This window comes from Leuciscus leuciscus (genome assembly GCF_965113295.1).
Source record: "Leuciscus leuciscus genome assembly, chromosome: 24".
Lineage (NCBI taxonomy): Eukaryota > Metazoa > Chordata > Actinopteri > Cypriniformes > Leuciscidae > Leuciscus > Leuciscus leuciscus.
In genome coordinates, this window is record NC_138723.1 from 16,723,659 (window position 1) to 16,730,850 (window position 7,192).

At 43.5% G+C, this 7,192-nt stretch overlaps 1 long non-coding RNA gene across 1 annotated transcript; it reads right to left on the bottom strand.

Annotated features, from left to right (window-relative positions):
* Positions 1 to 4,914: 4,914 nt before the first annotated feature.
* LOC309489705 lies at positions 4,915 to 6,164 on the bottom strand. Its single transcript, XR_014202484.1, has 3 exons — positions 5,962 to 6,164; positions 5,574 to 5,923; positions 4,915 to 5,444 (listed from the first exon to the last, which is right to left on the bottom strand). It is a non-coding gene; the product is annotated as an uncharacterized lncRNA (long non-coding RNA).
* Between the last annotated feature and the right edge of the window lie 1,028 nt (positions 6,165 to 7,192).

A 7,192-nucleotide genomic window follows, 5' to 3' on the forward strand; every position in this document is an offset into this window, starting at 1 on the left:
CACGCCGTCCAGCAGAGGGCGGGCATAAGTGCGCTGCAATAGCCTCTTCGACCGGCGGTAGGGAGTGGTAGCCTCTGTTCTTTGCGTCGTCGACAGCGGAGAACGCCAAAGAGACAGAGGATCGTGTCCTGGCCGAAAAAGGGGAGCCCCAAGACTTAGCGACTTCTTCATGAAGCTCAGGAAGAAAAGGCGCTGGCTTGGATGCAGGTGAAACGCGCTCCCCAGGCAGGAAGTAGCCGTCCAGCCGGTTGTGAGCAGGCTGCTCAGGCGTAATCCACTCGAGGCCGAGGCTCGCCGTGGCCTGAGTGAGCACGCGCATGAGCTCCGCCTCAATGCTCGCTCTCTTTCCCGTGGAAGCACGGGCAGGGGGGGCGGGATCCTCAGAGCTCGCCCAATCCTCACTGCCTGATGCTATGAGAGAGCAGGAATCCCCCTCTCGTAGCAGCGCGTCGATCTCATCAGCGCCATCGACAGAAGCGGCGGCAGACCGCGGCCGCTGTCCGTCCGGAAGTGAAGCTGATGAAACCGGAGAAGCAGGCGGGCGCACCGGCGAGCTTTGACGGCTGAGAGAGGGCTCCGGGATTCGCTGAGCGCGGCGCTTTTTACGGCGCGGCACAACAGCAGGTGTGGGCGCAGTCTCGTTGAACAGTGCCAAGCGAGTCCTCAGAGTCGCTAATGGCAACAGCTCGCAGTGATGGCAGCCGCCATCAGCGAGCGCGAGAGCTGCATGTTCTTGACCCAGGCAGGAAGCGCAGATGACATGGCGGTCCCCGTCGCTGAGTGTGGCTTTGCACGAGCCACAAGCAGGCATCTTGAAAAAGACGCAGCTCTTTTAGACAGTGTGAGTCGCGCCGGCGAACACACACACACAGTGCAATAAAAGGATATGGGCGCTGGATAGCGCAGCAGGAAGGCGATGAAGGCGGCGCGGCCAGCAGCTTCGTCGACTCGTCCCGCTGAGGTGCTTCTTCAACAGCGCGGCTTCTTCTCGGATCCAGAGATGTGAGTTGCTTCGCTGAAGGATGAAAAATCAGAGAAATAATGCCTGCGAGCGGTATTTATAGACCTAAGCCACGCCCGTCTCGGCGGGACGTGACGCAGAGGGCGCGAAGCGCCCTCATTGGGTCTGACGTCACTCTAGGTCTCGCTCGATAGGCTTAAGCAGTTGCCAGCAGACCAGCCAATAGGCGCGCGAGCTGCCTCGCCTATGTCTGTATGCTGCCGCAACGCGTTTTACATTAATACAAAATTAAAGGATAATTTTTTTGGCTTCAGTATTCTCGTGGAAAAGGATTTTCCCCTAGCGTATTCTACGCAGTACGAGAGTATCTCTCGTAAGAGAACTCCAGTAGCAAATGTACATTAAACTCGCTTAAACTTTATCATCCAATTACAATCAACATATAAAACACGTTAGAAACTTTCCTAAACTCTTTTCACATGAGCATTTACTCTCATTTCACTTCAAATTCACATATTTGTCACTCATGTGTAATCTGATATTTGACTCATTACTACTGCATGCGTATTAATAAAACTAACAGTCGTTCTCAGCAACTTACCAAAAATCAAAATATACATGTTTGAAACACAGAATTTAACATCAGTTTCGACTAGTTTTTTAATCGTTTTTGCTGACCTGTAGAATGATAAATGAAACGCTGTGAGGCAGGAGTACTGGCTGTAAGCTGCGGCAAAGTTTAATTAACTCTGAAGCACCCGGTGCAGTACCTTAATTCAACAGCGCTAAACAGGAGACAATAATAACAGCAACATTTTATTTACCCACAACAAAGAATGTAACGATGAATTTACCCATCAATAGACGAATGTTGAAGGCACAGACATTTATGAACAATACAAAATTTAAAGGGGTGTCCTTTTTTTCCTCTTTTATTTTAACCTATATACATAAATGTTTCAACCTAGGCCTACTACATACACACTGACACTGCACGCTTGCTCAAAGCCCAGAGGGGGGCGTGTTTAAAGATGTGATTGGACCAGCCCAGTCTCAATCAAGAAAAGAACCAATGGGCCGCTGATCTACGTGTTTCATGGGCCGGTCTGTGAGAAAAAAACATTACACCAGGGCTGCGTTCAGCCCCGACAAAACGTTGCACAACGTTTTTTAAACAGAAACGGTGATGCGTTGAACACATAGACAGTATATAAACTGGACACAGCGACCCCATTGGATTCAACGGAGACAAGTGAAGTCAATTAGAAGCTCTCACTTCCTGATGGCTGATTGTACTGCGCAGACTCAAACTGAGCTTGACGACGTACATGTGACATGAGCAACCTGTCTGTCTTCTAGTAGCTGTGCCAAGAGAAATCTGAATCATTCCCTTCCGAAACTTGCAGAGACGGAGAGTGTGAGTAGGAGGTGTCCATGAGCTTGGAGCAGGAGAAACTTTTGCTAAGTATTCTGATTAATTACTTTGTAATTTTGCCTCCACGTCCCCCCGATTGCCCGCAAGCTTCTCCTCCTGTCCATACGGTAATCTCCCTACTGTGCGACAGAGAGTCGCGTGGTTATGACGCAATCGTTAGCCTATTTTTACAAAAATTGCTTCTACGGGGCCGTAACGTAAGATAAAAGTTAATAGAGCCTTTTATACATTTTCGTGTTTCTTTAGAAATAACTAATGGACAAATGGAGTCTTTAAACACCTCAGATGTAAAGTTATTTGCTGTCAAAGTGACGCCAAAATGAATGGGAGTCAATGGAATGCTAACAGCAGGTGATGGTCCGCTAATCAATGGCGGCGCCCGGGGAAGCTTCAATATTTTATGAAACCCTGCCCCCCTGGTTGAACACACTGTTCTGATGACGCAAGAGTTGCAACTATGGCAGCTGAGAAGGCCATTCTTTGTGTTCTTTGTAAAGAATTTTCGGAGCCTGATGAATTCGGTATAAATATGTGTTTAATACTACAAAATATGCCCGATGTTACAGTTACTGCACTTGCCGCCCAGAACAAAAGAGAACATTCCAATCAAGTGAAGGGATTGCTGAAACTGAAATGGAAGCACACATCTTACCTAATTCAGACTAAAACACATCTATTTAGCCTCATATACTGACTTTATTTGTAGTTCATACTGTTTTAATACCCTGTATTTTCTTTCTCATTTTTAGGAAAAGCACTTAATTACCATTGTTTATTTCACTTGCAATGAAGCTAAAAATATAAACAACTACATCATTATGTTGATATCCTATATTTTTACAATAAAACTTACGACAAACATGTCTTCTAATATCCTCAGTTGTTGCGTATACCGAGCTGCATCGAACACATTTGTAAATTACTTTCCTTGAACCCACTGTGCGAGATCACTTTAATACCGCGTGCTTTATATACATGTTGCTGCTGATTGGACTGCAGTTCTGACACACCCACCAAACAAGAGAAAATGTATCTCAAACCCTGTTGCACACCGGTGCACGCCGTTTCCAGGAAACATGACATTCAACCCGGAAACCGTAGCAAAACGTTGCGCACCGTTTTGAACTTGAACGTGCCCCTGCTCAAAGATCCCAATGCCACGCCGCCAATTAAGCAAAACAAAACTAAACGAATGGGCCGCCAATGTACGCTGTTCAGACAAAAAAAAAAAAAAAAAAATTATTTATTTATTTTTAAGCAGGAGATGTATTGGCCCAAAAAGCACGTCGGCCCACCGGGAAGTGACTGGTCTGCCTGATGGCACCCGCCAGTCCACCCCTGGGCATAAGTGTCTTATATCAATGGAATCCTTGGCTCAAGGCGGACAAAATCCATGCCCAACAGATTTGCTCGTTGTTTTGACGGGATTTTCAGGTATTTGAGATTTTCTTTTAAAACTACTTTTGCAAACTAGTTCTAGGTTTTTAGGCCCATCTGAACCAAACCAGTGCAGCACGATTCTCGAGTGTGATTGTCAATGGTTATGAAAAAAAATTTTTTTTGGTTCACGCCGGTCAGTAAGGGCTTGAAGTGGGAGGAGCCACTTTTACTAAAATGGCTATAACTCGTGAACAGAATTAGATATTTTCACCAAACTCAGCACCCCTATGTAAGAGCTCATTCTGTGGTCGTATTGAAAATGACTCGGCGACTGGCCACTTGGTGGTGGTATAACAGAAAAAAAAACATGAAAACGGCTTCTACTAATACTTCACTGTAAAGTCCGATTGACTTGAAAAATGACATGGCGTGTCTTTGTCCGAGCTGCTGTGATTGTCTATGGGTACATTGACGTATCTAAAAAAAACATGTCCTCCATTGGCCAATGAAGTTTGAGCAGCTATCAGACAAGTAGGGCTGGGTATTGCGAACAATTTGGTGATTCGATTCGATTCTTATTTATAAAGTTTCGATTCAATATCGATTAATATCAATATTTTATTATTAATGTTAATTTTGTAGACATGGAATCCATATTTCAATATAAATGCTGGTAACTGAAACCCTCCTACTTAGCTATATTACTGAAATACACATTTGCAATAACAACAGGGCCCACACAATTATGATTAATTCATTTTTACTTTAACTTTGAGTAACAAACATTGTTACAGATTTAAATAATAATAAATATGCACATACAATGCACACCATGTAGGCACAAACTGCACAGTGCACATTACTGTAAAAAACAAAACAAACAAAAAAACATTGTAAATGTGCAACATTTAAATTATTTATTTTTTATTTTTTATTCAAAACGGCTCATAAACCCCTTGTCTGGACATTGTGTATACACACTAACTACTATACATAACTAACAGTTCTTTAACAAGAATTCATAAATATGCACATAGCACAAACTGCACAATACTCATTACTGTAAAAAAAAAAAAAAAAAACATGCAACACTGACCTTCATTAACACCTTGAAACTTTTAAGAAATAAAACACATTTTAAAACACGCTCATAAAGCCCTTGTCTGGACATTGCTAACCTTAACCCAAACATACTAACTGTTCATAAATATAACGGCCCTACAACTCATCTTTTTTATTGCCAGATTTTTGTGCAAGAAGATTAGCTGGTCAACATGGTCTGACCTAAGGCAGCTCCTTTGCGCTGTGATTACATCACCAGCAGTTGAAAAAACTCTCTCTGCAGGAACACTTGTTCCAGGCACACAGAGATATCGCTTTGCTTGTTGTGCTAAGAGGATACTCTTCTGCATGCATCTTCCACCAGATTAGTGGGTTTTCAGAGAGAAGGACAGGTTTCACTTCCCTGTACCTTGCCACTTCCTCCTTTACAATTTCAGTGACAGTTTTCTCTGTTGCTGGGGCTGCTGCTTTGTAGACTGGTCCAAGGAGATCCATCAGTGCAGATGTGGGGGCTTCATCTCTCACATCATCAGGAGGACCCAAGGAGTTGTCATTCTGCTGAACAGGCACAGTGACTTCACCGCAAGCACCATCAGTTCCTTTTTGCTTAAATATAAAATAATTAAAAATTACATTTAAAATATGATAATAAATGATCACAAAGAAAAGACCATCTGGAAGTTCTGATCAAAATAAACCAAAACACTATTTCCTTTCTACACTGGTACAACTTACATTCAGTGTTTTCATTTGCTCCATACTAACAATTTCCCTCATCAGACTTGAAAATGTGTTGTCACGATCCTCTTCAGACAAGAAGGGAAGGGCCTTAAAATGAGGATCTAGTGCTGATGCTGTATACAATGTTTCCTTCAGGCCAGCATATATTAAGGAAATTCCACATATTTAAATAACTTTTTGTCATATGCAGTTACGTCCATCCACAAGTCAATTTCACATAGTAATTTATTAAAGTGTTGCTGATTGCATTTAATTGATTGTTTTAATCTACAGTATATATCGTTGTAAATCTATTTAATGTATGTAAATCTGTATTTAGTTTACACAGGGTCTATAAATCAACACTACTACAGAATTTTTAAAAAGTTTAATAAATCAACACCTACTACAGAATTAAAAAAAAAGTTTGATAAAAATGTTAAACAAGTAAACATACCTTGACATTAGGTTGTCATGTATAGTGGATTTATAGTCCTTGATGATTGTGGAGTCGCTGGGTGCAATTCTCATCTCCTGTAACAGCCGTGCATGCAGAGGACCAATGACTGAAAAAGTTGGTGAGCACTCCTCAGACATGGCTAGTGTAGCAGCTTTCATGGGATTCAGAGCCTTCACTACATCTTCTACTGCCGTTATGTCAGCGTCTGACAAAGTGCAGAGATCTTTCTCACTTCTGTGAACCTCAGGTGAGAGCAGCGCTGCGGATATGGCTGGCTGCTGTTCCAGGAACCGCTCTAGCATCTCCAGTGCGCTGTTCCACCGAGTTACGACGTCAGTCTTCAGTTTATGCAAGGGTAGATCCAGTAGCTTTTGTTTGACTTTCAGAGTATGGCTGCTTCGATGAAAGAAGCCAGTGATTCGTCTGACTTTGCCAAGCAATTGAGCCACTTTTGGGAGTTTGAGTGCTGCTTGCGATGCTAAGTTCAGCGTGTGCGTGTAGCAACCGACGTGAAGCACATTCATTAATTCCGCCGCACGAACCATATTAGCTGCATTGTCGGTAACCAGGGACAGTTCTTTCTCGGTAATACCCCACCCCACTCATTTAAGGCCTCATTCAACAATGCTGCGATGTTACTTGATGTGGACAGCTCGGGTTTGCAAAACATGCGACACGAGTGTCCAGTCACTTGCGATATAGTGACGTGATGGTGACATACAGTACGAGTCAGTCACCCTGGATGTCCAGCTGTCACAGGTAAGGGCAACTCTTTCTGCCGACTGTAGAGACGCTGCGACATTGGTCTTAACCGCTGCATACTTTTCGGTATCGCCATTTCACTGAGGTACTTGCGCGTTACCATTACGTAGCGTGGTTCCAAAACGTTAATACAATTTTGAAAGCCCTCGTTCTCAACTATGCTGTAGGGGCGTAAATCCTTGCAAATCAGCATTACTATGGCGTCTGTTATTTTCTTAGCGCGAGGTGAATCTGACTGTAGTTTGCAGGCAAATGCAACGTCTAGCCGTTGCTGTCCAGAATCACAAAAATCAAATAGCTTGTCAGCGTGTCGTCTGGACAGGTGGTTTCGTAGGTTTGTTGTGTTGTTGCAGAATCTCAGCTCTTGCGGACACAACTTGCAAACGACAGTGGTTTTGTCGACCTCGTCTTT